General features: G+C 39.4%; 1 protein-coding gene and 1 pseudogene across 28 annotated transcripts in view; one reads left to right on the top strand and one right to left on the bottom strand.

Annotated features, from left to right (window-relative positions):
• The window catches only part of LOC132900331 (NACHT, LRR and PYD domains-containing protein 12-like), a 664923-nt gene that overhangs the window by 357107 nt on the left and 283853 nt on the right, over positions 1-23963 (bottom strand). The gene's annotated exons all lie outside the window — the stretch shown is intronic.
• The window catches only part of LOC132900998 (uncharacterized), a 60890-nt pseudogene that overhangs the window by 25350 nt on the left and 11577 nt on the right, over positions 1-23963 (top strand).

Raw genomic sequence — 23963 nt, 5'->3', positions numbered from 1 at the left:
GATGACTCTATGTCATTTCCACTGTCACTGTGTTAGCAGTTTAATGTAATGTAGGTATTTTCTTATTAATTTTTCAACATATCTGAGGTAAATATTGATGTTCTGGATGATTCTATGTCATTTCCACTGTCACTGTGTTAGCAGTTTGATGCTAAATGTTATTACAGTGTAATTTAAGTATTCTCGTAACATTTTTTCACCACATCTGAGGTAAATGTTGACATTCTGGATGACTCTATGTCATTTCCACTGTCACTGTGTTAGCAGTTTAATGTAATGTAGGTATTTTCTTATTAATTTTTCAACATATTAGAGGTAAATGTTAACATTGTACGTATTTCTGTGTCATTTCCACTGTCACTGTGTTAGCAGTTTGATGTTAAGTGTAATTACAGTGTAATTTAAGTATTTTCGTAACAATTTTTCAACACATCTGAGGTAAATGTTGACGTTCTGGATGACTCTATGTCATTTCCACTGTCACTGTGTTAGCAGTTTGATGCTAAATGTTATTACAGTGTAATGTAGGTATTTTCTTATTAATTTTTCAACATATCTGAAGTAAATGTTTCATTGTAGGTAATTCTGTGTCATTTCCACTGTCACTGTGTTAACAGTTTGAAGTTAAGTGTAATTACAGTGTAATTTAAGTATTTTCGTAATAATTTCTCAACACATCTGAGTTAAATATTGACGTCCTCGATGACTCTATGTCATTTCCACTGTCACTGTGTTGGCAGTTTGATGTTAAGTGTAATTACAGTGTAATTTAAGTATTTTCGTAATAATTTTTCAACACATCTGAGGTAAATGTTGACGTCCGGGATGACTCTATGTCATTTCCACTGTCACTGTGTTAGCAGTTTGATGCTAAATGTTATTACAGTGTAATGTAGGTATTTACTTGTTAATTTTTCAACATATCTAAGGTAAATGTTAACATTGTAGGTAATTCTGTGTCATTTCCATTGTCACTGTGTTAGCAGTTTGATGTTAAGTGTAATTACAGTGTAATTTAAGTATTTTCGTAATAATTTTTCAACACATCTGAAGTAAATGATGATGTTCGGGATGACTCTATGTCATTTCCACTGTCACTGTGTTAGCAGTTTGATGCTAAATGTTATTACAGTGTAATGTAGGTATTTACTTGTTAATTTTTCAACATATCTGAGGTAAATGTTAACATTGTAGGTAATTCTGTGTCATTTCCATTGTCACTGTGTTAGCAGTTTGATGTTAAGTGTAATTACAGTGTAATTTAAGTATTTTCGTAATAATTTTTCAACACATCTGAAGTAAATGATGATGTTCGGGATGACTCTGTGTCATTTCCATTGTCACTGTGTTAGCAGTTTGATGGTAAATGTTATTACAGTGTAATGTCGGTATTTTCTTATTAATTTTTCAACATATCTGAGGTAAATGTTAACATTGTAGGTAATTCTGTGTCATTTCCACTGTCACTGTGTTAGCAGTTTGAAGATAAGTGTAATTACAGTGTAATTTAAGTATTTTCATAATAATTTTTCAACACATCTGAGGTAAATGTTGACGTTCTGGATGACTCTATGTCATTTCCACTGTTACTCTGTTAGCAGTTTGATGCTAAATGTTATTACAGTGTAATTTAAGTATTCTCGTAACATTTTTTCAACACATCTGATGTAAATGTTGACGTTCTGGATGACTGTGTCATTTCCACTGTCACTGTGTTAGCAGTTTAATGTAATGTAGGTATTTTCTTATTAATTTTTCAACATATCTGAGGTAAATGTTAATATTGTACGTAATTCTGTGTCATTTCCACTGTCACTGTGTTAGCAGTTTGATGTTAAGTGTAATTACAGTGTAATTTAAGTATTATCGTAACAATTTTTCAACACATCTGAGGTAAATGTTGACGTTCTCGATGACTCTGTCATTTCCACTGTCACTGTGTTAGCAGTTTGATGCTAAATGTTATTACAGTGTAATGTAGGTCTTTTCCTATTAATTTTTCAACATATCTGAGGTAAATGTTGATGTTCTGGATGACTCTGTCATTTCCACTGTCACTGTGTTAGCAGTTTGATGCTAAATGTTATTACAGTGTAATGTAGGTATTTTCTTATTAATTTTTCAACATATCTGAGGTAAATGTTGATGTTCTGGATGATTCTATGTCATTTCCATTGTCACTGTGTTAGCAGTTTAATGTAATGTAGGTATTTTCTTATTAATTTTTCAACATATCTGAAGTAAATCTTAACATTGTAGGTAATTCTGTGTCATTTCCACTGTCACTGTGTTAGCAGTTTGAAGTTAAGTGTAATTACAGTGTAATTTTAGTATTTTCGTAATAATTTCTCAACACATCTGAGGTAAATGTTGACGTTCTGGATGACTCTGTCATTTCCACTGTCACTGTGTTAGCAGTTTGATGCTAAATGTTATTACAGTGTAATGTAGGTCTTTTCCTATTAATTTTTCAACATATCTGAGGTAAATGTTAACATTGTAAGTAATTCTGTGTCATTTCCACTGTCACTGTGTTAGCAGTTTGATGTTAAGTGTAATTACAGTGTAATTTAAGTATTTTTGTAATAATTTTTCAACACATCTGAGGTAAAGTTGACGTTCTGGATGACTCTATGTCATTTCCACTGTCACTGTGTTAGCAGTTTAATGTAATGTAGGTATTTTCTTATTAATTTTTCAACATATCTGAGGTAATTGTTAACATTGCACGTAATTCTATGTCATTTCCACTGTCACTCTGTTAGCAGTTTGATGCTAAATGATATTACAGTGTAATTTAAGTATTCTCGTAACATTTTTTCAACACATCTGAGGTAAATGTTGACGTTCTGGATGACTCTGTCATTTCCACTGTCACTGTGTTAGCAGTTTGATGCTAAATGTTATTACAGTGTAATGTAGGTATTTTCTTATTAATTTTTCAACATATCTGAATAAATGTTTCATTGTAGGTAATTCTGTGTCATTTCCACTGTCACTGTGTTAACAGTTTGAAGTTAAGTGTAATTACAGTGCAATTTAAGTATTTTCGTAATAATTTCTCAACACATCTGAATTAAATATTGACGTCCTCGATGACTCTATGTCATTTCCACTGTCACTGTGTTGGCAGTTTGATGTTAAGTGTAATTACAGTGTAATTTAAGTATTTTTGTAATAATTTTTCAACACATCTGAGGTAAATGTTGACGTTCGGGATGACTCTATGTCATTTCCACTGTCACTGTGTTAGCAGTTTGATGCTAAATGTTATTACAGTGTAATGTAGGTATTTACTTGTTAATTTTTCAACATATCTGAGGTAAATGTTAACATTGTAGGTAATTCTGTGTCATTTCCACTGTCACTGTGTTAGCAGGTTGATGTTAAGTGTAATTACAGTGTAATTTAAATATTTTAGTAATAATTTTTCAATACATCTGAGGTAAATGTTGACGTTCGGGATGACTCTGGCATTTCCAGTGTCACTCTGTTAGCAGTTTGATGCTAAATGTTATTACAGTGTAATGTAGGTATTTTCTTATTAATTTTTTGACATATCCGAGGTAAATGTAAACAATGTAGGTAATTCTGTGGCATTTCCATGCTCCCTGTGTTAGCAGTTTGATGCTAAATGGTATTACAATGTAATTTAAATATTTTCCTTTTAATTTTTCAACACATCTGAGGTAAATGTTGACGTTCGGGATGACTCTATGTCATTTCCACTGTCACTGTGTTAGCAGTTTGATGCTAAATGTTATTTTCTTGTAAATTTTTCAACATATCTGAGGTAAATGTTTACGTTCTGGATGACTCTGTCTCCACTGTCACTCTCTTAGCAGTTTGATGCTAAATGTTATTACACTGTAATCTAGGTATTTTCTTATGAATTTTTCGACATATCTAAGGTAAATGTTAACATTGTAGGTAATTCTGTGGCATTTCCATGCTCGCTGTGTTAGCAGGTTGATGCTAAATGTTATTACAGTGTAATGTATGTATTTTCTTATTAATTTTTCAACATATCTGAGGTAAATGTTAACATTGTCGGTAGTTCTGTGTCATTTCCACTGTCACTGTGTGAGCAGTTTGATGTTAAGTGTAATTACAGTGTAATTTAAGTATTTTTGTAATAATTTTTCAACATAACTGAGGTAAATGTTAACATTATAGGTAATTCTGTGTCATTTCCACTGTCACTCTGTTAGCATTTTGATGCTAAATGTTATTACATTGTAATGTAGGTATTTTCTTATTAATTTTTCAACATATCTGAGGTAAATGTTAACATTGTAGGTAGTTCTGTCATTTCCACTCTCACTGTGTTAGCAGTTTGATGTGAAGTGTAATTACAGTGTAATTTAAGTATTTTCATAACAATTTTTCAACACATCTGAGGTAAATGTTGATGTTTGGGATGACTCTATGTCATTTCCACTGTCACTGTGTTAGCAGTTTGATGCTAAATGTTATTACAGTGTAATGTACGTATTTTCTTATTAATTTTTCAACATATCTGAGGTAAATGTTAACATTGTACATAATTCTGTTCCATTTCCACTGTCACTGTGTTAACAGTTATGTTAAGTGTAATTACAGTGTAATTTAAGTATTTTCGTAACAATTTTTCAACACATCTGAGGTAAATGTTGACGTTCTGGATGACTCTCTCATTTCCACTGTCCCTGTGTTAGCAGTTTGATGCTAAATGTTATTACAGTGTAATGTAAGTATTTTCTTATTAATTTTTCAACATATCTGAGGTAAATGTTAACATTGTAGGTAATTCTGTGTCATTTCCACTGTCACTGTGTTAGCAGTTTGAAGTTAAGTGTAATTACAGTGTAATTTAAGTATTTTTGTAATAATTTCTCAACACATCTGAGGTAAATGTTGACGTCCTGGATGACTCTATGTCATTTCCACTGTCACTGTGTTGGCAGTTTGATATTAAGTGTAATTACAGTGTAATTTAAGTATTTTCGTAATAATTTTTCAACACATCTGAGGTAAATGTTGACGTTCGGGATGACTCTATGTCATTTCCACTGTCACTGTGTTAGCAGTTTGATGCTAAATGTTATTACAGTGTAATGTAGGTATTTACTTATTAATTTTTCAACATATCTGAGGTAAATGTTAACATTGTAGGTAATTCTGTGTCATTTCCACTGTCACTGTGTTAGCAGTTTGATGTTAAGTGTAATTACAGTGTAATTTAAGTATTTTCGTATTAATTTTTCAACACATCTGAAGTAAATGATGATGTTCGGGATGACTCTGTGTCATTTCCATTGTCACTGTGTTAGCAGTTTGATGGTTAATGTTATTACAGTGTAATGTCGGTATTTTCTTATTAATTTTTCAACATATCTGAGGTAAATGTTAACATTGTAGGTAATTCTGTGTCATTTCCACTGTCACTGTGTTAGCAGTTTGAAGATAAGTGTAATTACAGTGTAATTTAAATATTTTCATAATAATTTTTCAACACATCTGAGGTAAATGTTGACATTCTGGATGACTCTATGTCATTTCCACTGTCACTCTGTTAGCAGTTTGATGCTAAATGTTATTACAGTGTAATTTAAGTATTCTCGTAACATTTTTTCAACACATCTGATGTAAATGTTGACGTTCTGGATGACTCTGTCATTTCCACTGTCACTGTGTTAGCAGTTTAATGTAATGTAGGTATTTTCTTATTAATTTTTCAACCTATCTGAGGTAAATGTTAATATTGTATGTAATTCTGTGTCATTTCCACTGTCACTGTGTTAGCAGTGTGATGTTAAGTGTAATTACAGTGTAATTTAAGTATTATCGTAACAATTTTTCAACACATCTGAGGTAAATGTTGACGTTCTCGATGACTCTGTCATTTCCACTGTCACTGTGTTAGCAGTTTGATGCTAAATGTTATTACACTGTAATGTAGGTATTTTCTTATTAATTTTTCAACATATCTGAGGTAAATGTTGATGTTCTGGATGATTCTATGTCATTTCCATTGTCACTGTGTTAGCAGTTTAATGTAATGTAGGTATTTTCTTATTAATTTTTCAACATATCTGAGGTAAATGTTAACATTGTAAGTAATTCTGTGTCATTTCCACTGTCACTGTGTTAGCAGTTTGATGGTAAGTGTAATTACAGTGTAATTTAAGGATTTTCGTATCAATTTTTCAACACATCTAAGGTAAATGTTGACGTTCTGGATGACTCTAATGCCGCTTTTCCACTACAAACGCGGCTGAGTCGGGCTGAGCCATGCCGTGCTCAGTTGTGCTGAGCGGGGCTGTTGGGGTTGCATTTCGACTGCAACCGCGCTGAACCGTGCTGGCTGGCAGTGGGTGGATTCATTGGGTGGAGTTCGCGAAAGTGGGTGGACGTCACGTGATGTCGTTAAGCAGCGCAAACAGTGACATCAGTGAGCTTTTAAGCGGTAGTCTCACAACCCGAATAGTAAACAATAAACATGGAGGACATGGAGTCGTTAGTGCTGCTGGTCTTGGTTCTGTGGCTTGTTGTCACCGACAACACCAACAGATACTGGCAAGAGTGTATAGATGAGGCAAGGCGCTTAAGGCTTCAGAAATTCTCGTAATTTGTAATTATTCTTCTTCCGGGTTTATGGTGTTTACAGATCCCAGTGTGCTCGCGGGGCGTGTTTGGGCATGTGAGGACACTCCTCCTCACCAATCAGTGCACAGGGGAGTGTCTGCTCACGCCCCCAGCCTCACTCGGCTCGCTTTGGCTCGCTTCAGCCCCACTCCAAAACGGTGCGAGTTTTAGGGGCTAAGCAGGGCTGAAGCGAGCTGAGTCGTGCTGTTCTTTGGTAGTCGAAACGCGAGCCGTGTCGGGCTGAAGTGAGCTGAAGCGAGCTGAAGTGAGCTGAAAAAGGGTAGTGGAAAAGGGCCATATGTCATTTCCACTGTCACTGTGTTAGCAGTTTGCTGCCAAATGTTATTACAGTGTAATGTAGGTATTTTCTTATTAATTTTTCAACATATCTGAGGTAAATGTTAACATTGTACGTTATTCTGTTTCATTTCCACTGTCACTGTGTTAAAAGTTTGATGTTAAGTGTAATTACAGTGTAATTTAAGTATTTTCGTAATAATTTCTCAACACATCTGAGGTAAATGTTGACGTTCTGGATGACTCTATGTCATTTCCACTGTCACTGTGTTGGCAGTGTGATGTTAAGTGTAATTACAGTGTAATTTAAGTATTTTCGTAATAATTTTTCAACACATCTGAGGTAAATGTTGACGTTCGGGATGACTCTATGTCATTTCCACTGTCATTGTGTTAGCAGTTTGATGCTAAATGTTATTTTCTTGTAAATTTTTCAACATATTTGAGGTAAATGTTGACGTTCTGGATGACTCTGTCATTTCCACTGTCACTGTGTTAGCAGTTTGATGCTAAATGTTATTACAGTGTAATGTAGGTATTTACTTATTAATTTTTCAACATATCTGAGGTAAATGTTAACATTGTAGGTAATTCTGTGTCATTTTCACTGTCACTGTGTTAGCAGGTTGATGCTAAGTGTAATTACAGTGTAATATAAGTATTTTCTTATTAATTTCTCAACACATCTGAGGTAAATGTTTACGTTCTGGATTACTCTGTCATTTCCACTGTCACTGTGTTAGCAGTTTGATGTTAAGTGTAATTACAGTGTAATTTAAGTATTTTCGTAATAATTTCTCAACACATCTGAGGTAAATGTTGACGTCCTGGATGACTCCATGTCATTTCCACTGTCACTGTGTTGGCAGTTTGATGTTAAGTGTAATTACAGTGTAATTTAAGTATTTTCGTAATAATTTTTCAACACATCTGAGGTAAATGTTGACGTTCGGGATGACTCTATGTCATTTCTACTGTCACTGTATTAGCAGTTTGATGCTAAATTTTATTTTCTTGTAAATTTTTCAACATATCTGAGGTAAATGTTGACGTTCTGGATGACTCTTTCATTTCCACTGTCACTGTGTTAGCAGTTTGATGCTAAATGTTATTACAGTGTAATTTAAATATTTTCCTTTTAATTTTTCAACACATCTGAGGTAAATGTTGACGTTCTGGATGACTCTATGTCATTTCCACTGGCACTGTGTTAGCAGTTTGATGCTAAATGTTATTACAGTGTAATGTAGGTATTTTTTTATTAATTGTTCAACATTTCTGAGGTAAATGTAAACATTGTAGGTAATTCTGTGGCATTTACATGCTCGCTGTGTTAGCAGTTTGATGCTAAATGTTATTACAGTGTAATTTAAATATTTTCCTTTTAATTTTTCAACACATCTGAGGTAAATGTTGATGTTCGGGATGACTTTGTCATGTCCACTGGCACTGTGTTAGCAGTTTGATGTTAACTGTAATTACAGTGTAATTTAAGTATTTTCGTAATAATTTTTCAACACATCTGAGGTAAATGTTGACGTTCGGGATGACTCGCTGTCATTTCCACTGTCACTGTGTTAGCAGTTTTATGCTAAATGTTATTACAGTGTAATGTAGGTATTTTCTTGTTAATTTTTCAACATATCAGAGGAAAATGTTAACATTGTAGGTAATTCTGTGTCATTTCCACTCTCACTGTGTTAGCAGTTTGAAGTTAAGTGTAATTAGAGTGTAATTTAAGTATTTTCGTAATAATTTTTCAACACATCTGAGGTAAATGTTGATGTTATGGATGACTCTGTCATTTCCACTGTCACTTTTTTAGTAGTTTGATGCCAAATGTTATTACAGTTTAATGTAGGTATTTTCTTCTTAATTTTTCCACATATCTGAGGTAAATGTTTACATTGTAAGTAATTTTGTGTCATTTCCACTGTCACTGTGTTAGCAGTTTGATGTTAAGTGTAATTACAGTGTAATTTAAGTATTTTTGTAATTTTTCAACACGTCTGAGGTAAATGTTGACGTTCGGGATGACTTTGTCATTCCCACTGTCACTGTGTTAGCAGTTTGATGTTAAGTGTCATTACAGTGTAATTTAAGTATTTTTGTAATTTTTCAACATGTCTGAGGTAAATGTTGATGTTCTGGATGACTCCTGTCATTTCCACTATCACTGTGTTAGCAGTTTCATGATACCGTAAATGTTATTACAGTATAGTTTAGGTATTTTCTTATTAATTTTTCAACATATCTAAGGTAAATGTTAACATTGTAGGTAATTCTGTGGCATTTCCATGCTCGCTGTGTTAGCAGTTTGATGCTAAATGTTATTACAGTGTAATTTAAATATTTTCGTAATAATTTTTCAACACATCTAAGGTAAATGTTGATGTTCGGGATGACTCTGTTTCATTTCCACTGTCACTGTGTTAGCAGTTTGATGCTAAATGTTATTACAGTGTAATGTCGTTATTTTCTTATTAATTTTTCAACATATCTGTGGTACGGTAAATATTAACATTGTAGGTAATTCTGTGTCATTTCCACTGTCACTGTGTTAGCAGTTTGAAGTTAAGTGTAATTACAGTGTAATGTACGTATTTTCTTATTAATTTTTCAACATATCTGTGGTAAGTGTTAACATTGTAGGTAATTCTGTCATTTCCACTGTCACTGTGTTAGCAGTTTGAAGTTAAGTGTAATTACAGTGTAATTTAAGTATTTTCGTAATAATTTTTCAACACATCTGAGGTAAATGTTGACGTTCTGTACGACTCTGTCATTTCCACTGTCACTGTGTTAGCAGTTTTATGCTAAATGTTATTACAGTGTAATGTAGGTAATTTCTTATTAATTTTTCAACATATCTGAAATAATTTTTAATGTTGTAGGTAATTCTGTGTCATTCCCACTGTCACTGTGTTAGCAGTTTGATGTTAAGTGTAATTACAGTGTAATTTAAGTATTTTCGTAATAATTTTGCAACACTTCTGAGGTAAATGTTGACGTTCTGGATGTCTCTATGTCATTCCCACTGTCATTGTGTTAGTAATTTGATGCTAAATGTTATTACGGTGTAATGTAGGTATTTTCTCATTAATTTTTCAACATATCTGAGGTAAATGTACGGAGCCGTAGAGGGGACATGGTGAATAAAAAAATAACAAAGCATGGGAACGACTTATAAGGCGTGTACACGAGATAATAATGCGCGCGCACGAGTTATAACCCGTGTGCATGCTTTGCGTTAAGGCGTGCGCTCGGGTAGTTAAAAGTGAGGGGACGAGTTACAAATCGTTCCCTTGCTTTCATTAAGGCATGTGCACGAGATATTAATACGTGCGCTCGAGTTATAAAGATGTGCGCACGGGTTATTAAAAAGTGAGGGAACGTCTTAAAACGCGTTACCTCGGTTTATATCCAAGGCGTGGGAATGATATCCTATGTCGTTCCCTCGATTTATTAAAATATTCCCACAATATCCTTGTTTTCGTTGATCTCGTTGCCTACACACACACACATGTACACACAGGCTGTAGCTCACCATGGTAGCGCCGGAAATACTAGACGCTATTTTATTATATTTTAATATTGGACTCAGATACACAGAAATCCTGGATGCACTTGCATCCCAACATGGCTTTATTATAAGTCTGAGACACCTCAAGAGAGTTCTGAGAGAGAATGGGCTTTGCCGTCGTAGTTTTTCTGACCTAGGAACGACTATAGATTTCATCATCAGCCAACTAAATAGCCCAGGTCGCCTCCACGGGTACCGCTGGATGCACGCAAAGTGCCTGGAACATGGCATTCAGGCAAAAACAGAGGATGTACGGATTATCCTTCAATTACTGGACCCAGAGAGTGTTGCGCTACGCCGTCGTCGTAGACTTCAGCGCAGACAGTACTTTTCCAAAGGACCCAACTTCATTTGGCATGTCGATTCTTATGACAAACTAAAACCGTTCGGAATCTGCATAAACGGATGCATAGACGGGTTTTCCCGTAGGATCGTCTGGCTGAAAGCCGCACACACAAGTAGTAACCCGCGAGTGATTGGCAGTTACTATGTGGATGCAGTGGAGAGGTTAGGTGGATGCCCGAGAATCGTACGAACTGATTTTGGAACTGAGAATGTGACTGTGCGAGACATCCAGAAGTTCTTCAGGCATGACGGAGAAGACGACAGGGCAGGGGACCGAAGCTACATCTCCGGGGCCAGCGCTGCAAATCAGCGTATTGAATCTTGGTGGGGCCAGTTGCGTAGACAAGGGGCTGAATACTCGATCGAGTTCTTCGGAGAGCTGAAAGACGAGGGACTATTTGGTGGTGATTTCCTGGACAAGGCATTGGTCCAATTGTGCTTTAACCCTTTGGTGACTGACCCCTTGAAAATGGTTCCTCCAGGAACCATGACATTTCAGTTGTCAAGACAACGGAAAAACTAAAATACAAATACAAGAGCATTTTGTTTTGTGCACAAGAGCATTGTGACGTATCTTTCTGTTTTTGTATTTTAGTTTTTCCGTTGTCTTGACAACTGAAACGTCATCGTTCCTGGAGGAACCATTTTCAAGGGGTCAGTCACCAAAGGGTTAAAAATGTCATCCAGGTGTGTATTTGTGTTATGTGTTCACATAGGTAGGCTAGCCTAATGCGTTGTGTCACTGTCATGGGCAAAGATCCTCCCCCAAATGGAACGCATCCTTCCCCCAAAAATAGACAATTAACTTACGACATCCTCTTATAAATATGATATGCTGCGGAGATAAACACGTTCATATCATTTTGTTAAACTTAAAGTTATGGGTGACAGATGACTTCTAGGCCTAGTCCCCACACAGTGTTTGCCATGTTTATGCACAGACTGATCAACTGTCTGGGACAGACAGACAGACAGACAGACAGCACCTGCTATTCGCCTATTAGCCTATAGCTGTTGGTGGCATATCCTCAGATCTCCATCGATTGATAAATAGGCTACTCACAGCATTACAGTCCAACTCACCGTTGTGACAAGGGTAGCCTCTGCAATCACAGTTACAGACAGCGCTTAAAAGTAGGCCTAGTTAATTTTCTGCATTTTTATTGATGAGCCGAGACCGAGTAGGCTCATCAATAAAAATCACATTGGGTTCAATGTGAAGAATCCATGCGCTCTGCATTTGGAACCCTCACCCTCCGTGAAACGGGGCTGGATGTGTTCCTGTTTTGTTTAGGCCATCCATTTCCAATCTTCATTTCAATTTGTTTTACAGGAAGAATTGAATGAGGTCACGGCTGTTTGGAATGCGCACCGGATCCGACCATCGAAGAACCCAAACTGTCCCAGCGGGATCCCAAATGCCATGTTTATGGTGCCTCAGCTATGGGGGACAGATGACTTCAAGGTCTCACCAAGCAATGCTGATCTTCAAACAGCCAAAGATGCATGCACGTTCCTTACTGCACTACCTTGTGACGAAGACGTTTTTGACCTATCTATAACCATAATGGATGAGCTGAATTTGAGTTTTCCCAATGACAGACACCAGGCTGTAGAACTATACATTGCACTCAGGGATGCTATCCGCTTGCAGATGAACGCATAGACCAAGTTATGATTTATCATATTCTGAGATTCATGCTTTGGAAGCAGGCATGCTTTGGTGACTTCATCTCAAAGCTAAAGTCATGCGTGCGCCTCACGCGCACTTCAACGTGCACATGGCACGAATAAATGTTCCTGCGAATGCATAGGCTATTAAGTAGGCTAAAATGTTTGACTAGTTTTAGTTAAAGAAACAAACAGCAAGTCACCTTATTGTCTTATCAGAATACATTTTACTGTGTAGCCTATGTGACAGGCGAGGTTTCAGAGCACACTGTCATAACATTTAGCCTACACAAACCTGGGGTAGCCTATTGAGGTATTTCACCTGACGTCACCGGGTCACGTGACGCCCCGGTGTCCACCATTTTGGACGGCAAGCTAGCTAATGTCAACAACAGTAGCTGGTATGTTACTGTAGCAATATTTACGTTCAGTCATTTGGATGACTGTTAAAACCTTTCAGTCTCAAGTTTTTCCTTTACTGGATTTACTAGTTTACTGAGCTAGCGCGCGATGGCTCCCGGCTCGGCCGGCGAGCGCGCGATGGCTCCCGGCTCGGCCGGAGAGCGCGCGATGGCTCCCGGCTCGGCCGGAGAGCGCGCGATGGCTCCCGGCTCGGCCGGAGAGCGCGCGATGGCTCCCGTCTCGGCCGGAGAGCGCGCGATGGCTCCCGGCTCGGCCGGAGAGCGCGCGATGGCTCCCGGCTCGGCCGGAGAGCGCGCGATGGCTCCCGGCTCGGCCGGAGAGCGCGCGATGGCTCCCGGCTTGGCCGAGCGCGCTAGCTCAGTAAACTAGTAAATCCAGTAAAGGAAAAACTTGAGACTGAAAGGTTTTAACAGTCATCCAAATGACTGAACGTAAATATTGCTACAGTAACATACCAGCTACTGTTGTTGACATTAGCTAGTGCTAACAGCTAGTTGCTAGTACACTGCTACAACACAGACACCGACCCTAATAATACAGTTCTTGGTCATTGCCTGGTAACAGCAAATTTATAACGGGCCATGTCTCAACAGACTAAGAAGTTATTTCAATGACATTTAATAACATTTTGTTTATCCTGAGGACCGAAAGTAAATGAAAATGTGAACAAACCTTAGCTGTAATAAGATGGCGACCACCGGCTCCAGGGACGACCCGCTGATGTAGGCATGTTACCCAGCCTGACACAAAATATTTGTAGGCATCCAAACTCTTATACGCTTTCAGATCAATACCTGTGTATGGCGATGGGTTTTTAACGACATAGGTATACAGATCATGTGGGCCGAAGTCAGGTTAAGACGAGGGCTTCGTGTACTTCCGTACGTCAGTGAACAATCCTGGTGGAAGCAGGTAAACGTCGTTCTCTAAGCCTGCTAACCTCAATTTTTGCAAATACCTCTCCCTCTGCTCGCCCTGTAAATGCCCTACGTCGCTGGATAGTGAAGGTGTTTTCTGCATCTCGCTCCTTTTTCTTTTATGTTTTTCGTTTGTCGCCTTCCTCGCATTCAAACCGATTCGAGCCGTGCCGTCCAAAATGGTAGCATCACATGACTTGGTCACGTGAGTGAAATACCTCAATATACATTCCTAGGCGATTAGCCCTATTGTCATTCTTCTGTGTTTTTTCTCTCTCTCTCTGCATCGACGTTCACTGTATTGAGCTATAGACTGTTGTGTAACTTGTGTTGATATGCAAAATAAGTAGCCGGGGAACTTAAACTGGAAACGGGAACGCATCCTCGGACAATCTACCCAAGCACAAAGGTTGCAAATACTATTGATGTGCTGACTTAATTTAGTTTCTCTTCCTCAATTTCTGATTCATTAAGAAGATTCATTAAATTTAGATAATTTTTATTAATCAGTTGCAACACAGCCTTTTAAAAGGGATTGAGAGATACTGTTTGAACATTGATTGCTTAGGATGTTATATGATGAATATTGCCTTCACGTTGAAATTATTGTTGAATTGTTTTGTTTATTTAGCTGAAATAGTTTAACTGAAAAAATTGTTTTATTGTTGAAAGGGTTTACTGTATAAAACATACAGTATCTGATTTTTATTGTGTTGTTTTTTGTGTTTATTAACATATTAACACCACATTCATTCAATGTCAACTATTTCATTGATATTTTAACTACTTATTACAAAGACCTTTGCACATTTTGCAGAATACAAAAAGAAGGGGTATTTGAAGAATCACTGTAGCATTAGCATTTGATGAGCCAGTTGCTCTATAAAGACAGCGCTGGCCCCGGAGATGTAGCTTCGGTCCCCTGCCCTGTCGTCTTCTCCGTCACGCCTGAAGAACTTCTGGATGTCTCGCACAGTCACATTCTCAGTTCCAAAATCGGTTCGTACGATTCTTGGGCATCCACCTAACCTCTCCACTGCATCCACATAGTAACTGCCAATCACTCGCGGGTTACTACTTGTGTGTGCGGCTTTCAGCCAGACGATCCTACGGGAAAACCCGTCTATGCATCCGTTTATGCAGATTCCGAACGGTTTTAGTTTGTCATAAGAATCGACATGCCAAATGAAATTGGGTCCTTTGGAAAAGTACTGTCTGCGCTGAAGTCTACGACGACGGCGTAGCGCAACACTCTCTGGGTCCAGTAATTGAAGGATAATCCGTACATCCTCTGTTTTTGCCTGAATGTCATGTTCCAGGCACTTTGCGTGCATCCAGCGGTACCCGTGGAGGCGACCTGGGCTATTTAGTTGGCTGATGATGAAGTTGTGCAAGAATTATAAATACTAGTGGAGTACATTACAGCGCAATGTGAAGTAGCACAAGAACATTTAAGAGTTTAATTGATGTATTTCGTTCATTACCGTTTATCCAAGCAAGTGTGCATCCACGACACAATTAATTACTGAGCCCACAACAAGCGTCCTGACAAACTCCCTACAGTATTACACAGCCTACTAGCACCATATCACACCTGGCTTGTTTAAATGTTCAAATAGCGCTTTATAAAGTTACCTAACATATACAAGTGCAATGCGCTTTTTGAGCACGAGTCACGTCATGAAGTTTACTCATCACCATAACAAATAGCCAGTAGGCTTGCGCTAGCCTACAGAACACAAACACTACATTTTATTTCGTCTTCCCTTGACCACCTCTCTGTATGGCTGTCATTCTACTGTTCGAGTAGAACTACTGACACATTCACAACGTTTCCAGACGGGGATTTAAAAATGACTGCAGCCTACGTTATGCTGGGGACTGCTTACTATGGACAACATTACATGTAGTTTCAGTGAGACTAGTTGGTTGTAGGCTAATTCAAGTGCTTCCTTCCGTAAGTTAAGTTTGCCTGGCTACACAGATGCAAATGGACAATTTTAACGAGTAGTAGATGAAGAATGTAAACATATAACGATGATGTGCTTTTGCAACTTGTGTGTTTGTGACTTATTGCGGCAACAGCAGCGTGTCCTTACCTTGAAGTGGGATCTGCTTCTGCCCGAGTGCCCGTACGGCCGCCTTGAAACAGTTCACAGCGGTTAGCTACGCGTGTTGATTGGCTGTATCTCTTGTGCCAAACAAATCAGATGTTGTGGTGGGCGGGACCGTGTTCTTGAACTCAGAGAGGCGAGTGCAGGAAAGGACGTGCAGTGACAGTCGCGTTAGGAACAAAATGGCTGCAAAAAGGCATGTTATCGGCATATTGGTGGAAATTATGGCCGATACCGATAACCCTAAAAATGCAGAATATCAGCCCGATATATTGGCCAGGCCGATTATCGGTCGACCCCTAACCTTTAAAAGAGTGATGATTTGTGTAGCATTTGTTTTGTTAGCGGAATAAAATTTGTGCATTATAACCCCTGTTTTGCAGAAGATTGTTGAATAAAGTCATTTTTGCGCCGTTCTCTTTATCACAAGCTTTTTGTCATCAGCATGTGCTCTGTTTGAACACATTACCCCAAGCTGTTTTTTCTGTGTTCAGGTCTGGTGAGGATCTGACTCCGTTACACATCGCTGCGTTATGGGGTTGTTATCAGAACCTCAAACTCCTGCTGAAGAACGGAGGAGACCCGAGTCTGAAAGACCAGGTGAGCATGTCCACTGTGGGAACCACTAACCTGTGTTTCAACACTAAAAATAATTGAAAATTTTATTTTGTTCCATTCATGCATATTTTAAAATATTTTTTCTTTTTTTTGTACAAGCTTTTGTTCTTATCAATTAAACATGTTTATGTTTAAAATGCGTTCAATATAAGGAGAAAAAAGACGAGAATAGATTCTATATTTCTGTAACATTGGATTTCACTGATAAACAAAGCGGTATATTGTTACAGTTACATAATCAAGAATATGGTATATAATTATCTTTATTTTAAGTAAGAGATTTATGTATACTGTATACTTTAATGTTATTGTGTGTGTGTGTGTGTGTGTGTGTGTGTGTGTGTGTGTTCAGGATGGGAATAAGGCAGTTGATCTGGCAGAACAGGAGGAAAACAGTAAATGTGCCAGCATCCTTCAGGAGTACGAGTCTCACACACCCCAAGCTGAATATGAGGATTTGCCCAAATTTCAATACTGTAAGAGATTTTCTTTACTATTCCACTAGAGTTAAAGCTGTTAAAGTGAATGTAATGCCTTATTGTAATGCTTTAAAATTAATATATGTCATTAGTAACAACCAAAATGAATAAAGCAGAGGGAAAAAATAATATAAATTATTTATTTTATTATCAAGCACAAAACTATCAATAAATCGCGGCTTCCGGATCCCGGAAAAGGCAGCCTTGCCGCAGGGCTAATCTCGCATGACGTCATGTGTGGAACCACGGTTATCTGGGTCATTTTGGTTCATCTGACTCCATGCTTGTTTACTCACTGAAATTGGACATTGTTGTTGTAATCTTACAAAAATAACGATGTGAAAGCGCTGTGTTGTGTTTGGATGTTCAAATCCATATACAACAGAACATTCAGTTCACAAATTTCTGAGAAATGACACTAATCTAAAGCGACAGTGAGGATTGCAAAAACGAAGCGGGTAGATTTCGTGTCGCCTACTAATAATAAATCTGATTCATCAAGTGTTCATCAGCACCAGAACGACTACATGGGAATTATTGGAGCAAAAAAGAAACCCATTGATTTCATAAATGACATTTGATCTGACGTTTGGACAGTTTATCGATTCCCCCATTATCGCCCACTTCATATTTTCTTTTAGTAATTACACTGCATAAGTGTACGTTTTAGAGGTTATCTCATCTCATCTCATCTCATTATCTGTAGCCGCTTTATCCTTCTACAGGGTCGCAGGCAAGCTGGAGCCTATCCCAGCTGACTACGGGCGAAAGGCGGGGTACACCCTGGACAAGTCGCCAGGTCATCACAGGGCTGAGACATAGACACAGACAACCATTCACGCTCACATTCACACCTACGGTCAATTTAGAGTCACCAGTTAACCTAACCTGCATGTCTTTGGACTGTGGGGGAAACCGGAGCACCCGGAGGAAACCCACACGGACACGGGGAGAACATGCAAACTCCGCACAGAAAGGCCCTCGCCGGCCATGGGGCTCGAACCCAGGACCTTCTTGCTGTGAGGCGACAGCGCTAACCACTACACCACCGTGCCGCCGGTTTTAGAGGTTATATTTCTGCATTTATTGAGGTACATATAAGTATTTTTCCTATATTGCAGCAGCCAGCTTAGAATAAAAATCCACAAACCAATCTGTTTCCCCAATTCTCTCTGGCTGATGGCGCGCTATCGGCGCTGAGCAGGACTGTCGTGAACTGGCAGGTTCTGGTCTTGGGGGCTTGAAAAGATAACCATTTGCTCCAGAATATCCTTGATAATCATCTGCTCCTTCATCCGACATATAAGAATCCCAATCAGGATCAGAATTCTCTCCAAAACGTGATTCCATATCAAGACTGCTCTAACCACTGCTGCACACGGGAATGAAATTAATATCTGGATCTTTATTACACATGTGATGTCACGCAGCCCTTCAGGATCTTGCGGTTCAGTCTCGGCAGATTTCGTGAAAATCGGCTGAGCTTCTTGATTTTCCATTAATTTATGGCCTTTTGGATCAGTTATGGTTCAAAAACACATGGTCAATCAAAATAATGACTTGCTTTGTATAAGGAAAAAAGTGTGGTTTAGGAGCAGTACATTCAGATTAATAAGCAGTGACCTACACGACATGTTTTGGTGGCAATATATAGGTATGTACGGTAGGTGTGTCTTTTTGAGTCCATATAAGGAAGTTTGTAAATAGGAGGAAGGAAGTCATTGACTGCCAGTCTTAGACATGCCAGTCTGTCCCACTCGGACACACCCAGCTCCTTTCTAGTCACACCAAAAAGTCTTCCTTGGACACACCCACTTTCCCTATTCGGACACGCCTGTTTGTCCCTTTCAGCCATTCCCATGTGTCTCATTCAACACTATCCTTCTCTTGCGTCAATCTCAAATAAACATCCCTGGAATCTGTCTGTCTTTTCCAGCGCTCTACTCAGGCCACTCGGTGAGAGACTGCAGCGGGAACCTGACACAGATGAGTGATTTTGGAGACGAGCTGCTCAGCAGCACCCGATATTCCTCATTTTACCGTAAAGCAGAAAGTAACGGGCTGCCAAGGGCCAGAGACCCTCACGAGTCCTGGCTCTCCGACATCTCTGGTTTTACTGCACGTGATAGTGACATGTTTAACAGAGAAGAAGTGGGCGGTTCTCTTCCTCTGGTTCTCTCCAGTACTCGCCTGTCAGGGATGGACTTTAAGAAGAGTACAGAAGTAGTCCAGCCAGCTTGTTTTCTCACAGCAAGCCGGAAAAGCATCATGTTCAGAGATTACGATGAGTATTTTCCAGATTTGAACCAAAACAATGATGACATCAGCAACTCCATGGACTCGACGGTCGATTTCTCGCTGTATCCCGACTTCTTGCACTCGGAGCGCATGACTACTGTGCTGCAGAATCAGGAGATTGACGTGACTTCTCCAGATGATGTATTTGTCTTCTGCAGAGACGGAAACACCACAGACGATTTTGATAAGACTGTAGTGGGAGGGACGGCTCTGGGGGAGGACGATGGAGATGATGGAGAAGACGTGTTTGTTGATAAAGTTGATTCGCTGAAGTGCGCCGCTCACTCCGCTGCCAGCAGCAGCAGTGGGTCGAGTCAGTACAGCAGCTGCGACAGCGAGCCGTACAAGACTACCATCAAAGCACCTTTATCTTCTGAAAACATTGCACCATCAGAAAAAGATGGACAGACAAAAGGATGTCTGGACTCTGACAAGAAGGAAGAACTTAATTTACAGTTGTAAGCATGCGATGAAAAAACGAGTGAGCTTTCCTTCACTCCAAGTCCGTTCGTCACAGGCAGGACCCATTCACGGCTCAGTCACTGCTCCCAGAGAAACAGCACATCGTCTTTTTCCTCCTCGTCTCTTTTTGAACAGACGCTCCCTACACTGACACGAGTGCGCCGCGATGTTACTCAATCAGACAAACATAAACAGAGACGTCCCTCTGAAGAAGACAAAGGAGCACATCTCGATTCCCAAATGGCCAATCTCTGCGTTTCTTCTCAACTTCATGGAAGCCAAGCGGATACTCTGATTATCTCTGGAAGCATGGCAGATACCATCATCATTCCGAGAGGTGCCACTGAGGATGCTTTAGAAGGTGGAACATCATCATCATTATCATTATGCCACCAAGAGGAGGATGTGTTCACTGAAGACGAGGAGTTTTTAACTTCAGATGTTTCCACATCAAATGCAGAAATACACAGAAACACCAATTCTCAAGAGTCCAGCTCAGAGTCAGGTTCCAGCTTGAGTCAAATCCTCGAGGTTCCATCCACCGGCTGCATGCCGAGATACAGCATGAGCCGAATCTGCAACCGTTCCCAAACTCAGTCACTCACAAACCTGTCCTACACCCCCGGAGGACGTCCTCTCATCACTGACGTGGACGAACCGGTGGAGTATCTTTACACTGATACTGAGGAGGGGCATGAGCTGATCGAGACACACGTCCCTCCAACGTCCAACACGTCTCTAAGCTCCTCTGTCAGCGAGGAGACCGTTATTTACGACTGGCGCTCGTTACAGGCTGCAGCCAAAAGTCCAGAGAAGGGAAAAGAAAACCGCAGTCCTAACGAAGTGATGGAGAGCGCGAATATCTCTGAGACGGAAGGGTTAACAGACCGAGAGCTCAGGCACAAACTCGTCGAACTGGGAGAGGAACCCGGACCCATCAACAGAAACACGCGCCGTCTGTACGTTCAGAAATTACGAACACTGCTGAAGGAACGTGTTGCTGAGAAATCAGTGCAGGATGAACAGAACACAATCGCCGGTATGTTCAAGACCCTTACATTTACAGATAAACACAACAATAAAGTGTCTTTTTTTTATCATGGTTTATATAATAATTGAGTGCATTATTCAGGGTTAGTGTTTATTTAGCGTGATTAAGGAGCATTAGCAGAAATGTGAGTTGGTATTTATGGCGGTATTTGTTCCCCGTATGAGTTACAGGTTACAGTCCGGAGATGAATAAAGTGTTGTGTTTGTTCAACCTGCCTGACTGTAAAGCTGATGAGTTTGCGCTGTGTGAGCAGTTCGATCAGCCTGATCAAAATAAACGCTGGCGTGAAGGTGTCATAAAGTCTAGCTTTAACTACCTGTTACTTGACCCCAGGTAAAATATACAAGTCTACTCTAACCCAAAACTACAACCCCAAATCAGAGTTGGGACGGTGTGGAAAATGCAAATAGAAAAAAAAAGAAAAGCAGTGATTTTCTAAATTTACTTTGGCTTGTACTTCATTGCAGACAGAATAAACCCGAGATATTTCATGTTTTGTTAGCCAGGTTCATTTCATTAGGTAATATCCATCCATTCCTGCGTTTCAGACCTGCAACACATTCCAAAAAATGTTGTTACGGGGCAATTTAGGGCAAGTAATGAGGTAAAACAGTTAAATAATGATGTGATTTGAAACAGGTGATTGTAATCATGATTTGGTCCAAAATGCAAAAGATGGGACGAGGATCTCCCAGTTGATCAACAAATGTGTGAGAAAATTATTGAAATGTTGAAAAACAATGTTTCTCAAAGAAAGATAGGAAGGGATTTGAATATTTCACCCTCGACTAAAATATCATTAAACCATTCAAGGAATCTGGAGGAATTTCGGTGTGTAAAGGGCTCAAGCCTAATCTGAACCCCCATGATCTCTGATCCCTCACTGCATCAGGAACCGTCATTCATCTACAGCTGATAGAACCACATGGGCTCGGGATTACTTTTTGGAAACCTTTATCAAGCTACAATACGGAGTTACATCCACAAACACCAGTTAAAACTTTACTGTGCTAAAAGGAAGCCTTATGTTAACTGTGTCCAGAAGCGCCGTCGACTTCTCTGGGCTCGGCGGCGTCTGGGATGGACCATCACACAGTGGGAATGGGTACTGTGGTCAGATGAATCAGTATTCCAGGTTTTTTTTTTTTTAGAAGAAATGGACGCAGTGTGCTCTGAAGATGAAAAAGGACCATCCAGACTGTTCGCAGGAACGAGTCCAAAAGCCAGGGTGTGTCATGGTATGGCGTTGGGTCAGTGCCCTTGGCAAAGGTAACTTACACTTCTGTGATGGAGCATTAATGCAGAAAAGTCCACTGAGATTTTGGAGCAACATCTGCTGCCTTCAAGACGACGTCTTTTCCAGGGAGATTTCAACAAGACAATACAAAACCACATTCTGCTCACATTACAAAGGCTTGGCTGTGGAAGAAGAGGGCATGTCCCCTCTGTCCCCAATAGAGAATGTGTGGAGAATTTAGAAATGATAAATATGACAGTGATGACCCCGAACTGTTCCACACCTTAAGACCTGTTTACAGGAAGAACGGGACAAAAATAACACCTGAGACACTTCATCACTGGGAGTCTTCAGTCCATAAACAGCTTTAAGTGTCGGGAGAAGGAACGGGAACATTATACACATTATAAAGTGGGAAATGATTTACTGTAACTTTCAACATTGAAAAATGCTCATTTTGAAAAAAAACAATTCATGAGGTAAAACATCAAATGTGCTTTTGTATTGATTTGAGTGTGATACTGGTCAAAGAATATTTACAAATCATTGTTTTTAGTTTTAATTTCAATTTCAACACACTGTCCCGACTTTTTCTGATTTGGGGTTGTAGTCTACACTCGACCAAGTGAAGTCCACTTAATCCTGGGGCAAAGCCACTTGATCCCAGTCTCAGGAAGAAGTTTTTCATTCTCTGTTTATTAATTAAAAAGCTAACACCTTTTTAATAATAACCCAGTGTAAATAATCCTTTGTAATGTGGTTCTGTGTTCAGAGTGTCGAAGAATCTTCCATACCGCAGTCAGTGGATGACTCCCCACGAGTGTTTCCAGACTTTCATCAGCTCCATTTTCTACATGGGAAAAGGCAAACGCTCTCGACCGTACAGCCACCTGTATGAAGCTCTGGAGTATTTCAAAGGAGACAAATCATCCAAGGTACAATACTCAAGAGATACTAGCTAACTACACTATGGGATAACAATGAAGTTAATCTCAGTAGTGTTAACATTAGCAAAAGAGAGTTAGTTAGCAGATATGGACTTACAATCCTGATGAAAGTGGATCTGAACGGGGAAAAATATGGCAATGACAGAAAAATCATGAGAATGAAATTCTAGAACACCATGGTGATTTTGTTCCTGGTGTTTTTCAGAAACTCTGCTCGAAGGTGCAGCACATCCTGCAGGTGTGGAACTGTGGTCACGGTGTTATCTCGTTGCACTGCTTCCAGAATGTGATTCCTGTGGAGGCGTACACACGCGAGGCCTGCATGGTGGACGCCATCGGTACGAACTTTGTGCTCATGTGTGATAAATGATAAAAACAAACTATAATATCAGGATCTCTCTCTCTCTTTCTCTCTGTATAAAATGAATTCGTTACATTTCAATTCATTCCTCTTATCAGGTTTGAAGATGTTGACCAATCAGAAGCGAGGGGATTATTATGGGATGGTCTCCACCTGGCCTGCTAAGAGGCAGCGTGAGCTCGGGATTCACCTGCTGTACAGATCCATGCAGATTTTCCTGGCTGAGGGAGAGAGACAGCTCCGGCCGGCTGATATCAAATCAGATCAAATCAAGTTTATTTGTACAGCGCTTTTAACAATAAACATTGTCGCAAAGCAGCTTTACAGAATTTGAACGACTTAAAACATGAGCTAATTTTATCCCTAATCTATCCCCAATGAGCAAGCCTGTGGCGACGGTGGCAAGGAAAAACTCCCTCAGACGACATGAGGAAGAAACCTCGAGAGGAACCAGACTCAAAAGGGAACCCATCCTCATTTGGGCAACAACAGACAGCCTGACTATAATATTAACAGTTTTAACAGGTATAATC

Source organism: Neoarius graeffei, chromosome 16 (genome assembly GCF_027579695.1).
Source record: "Neoarius graeffei isolate fNeoGra1 chromosome 16, fNeoGra1.pri, whole genome shotgun sequence".
NCBI lineage: Eukaryota > Metazoa > Chordata > Actinopteri > Siluriformes > Ariidae > Neoarius > Neoarius graeffei.
This window is presented reverse-complemented; position numbering and strand designations above follow the sequence as displayed.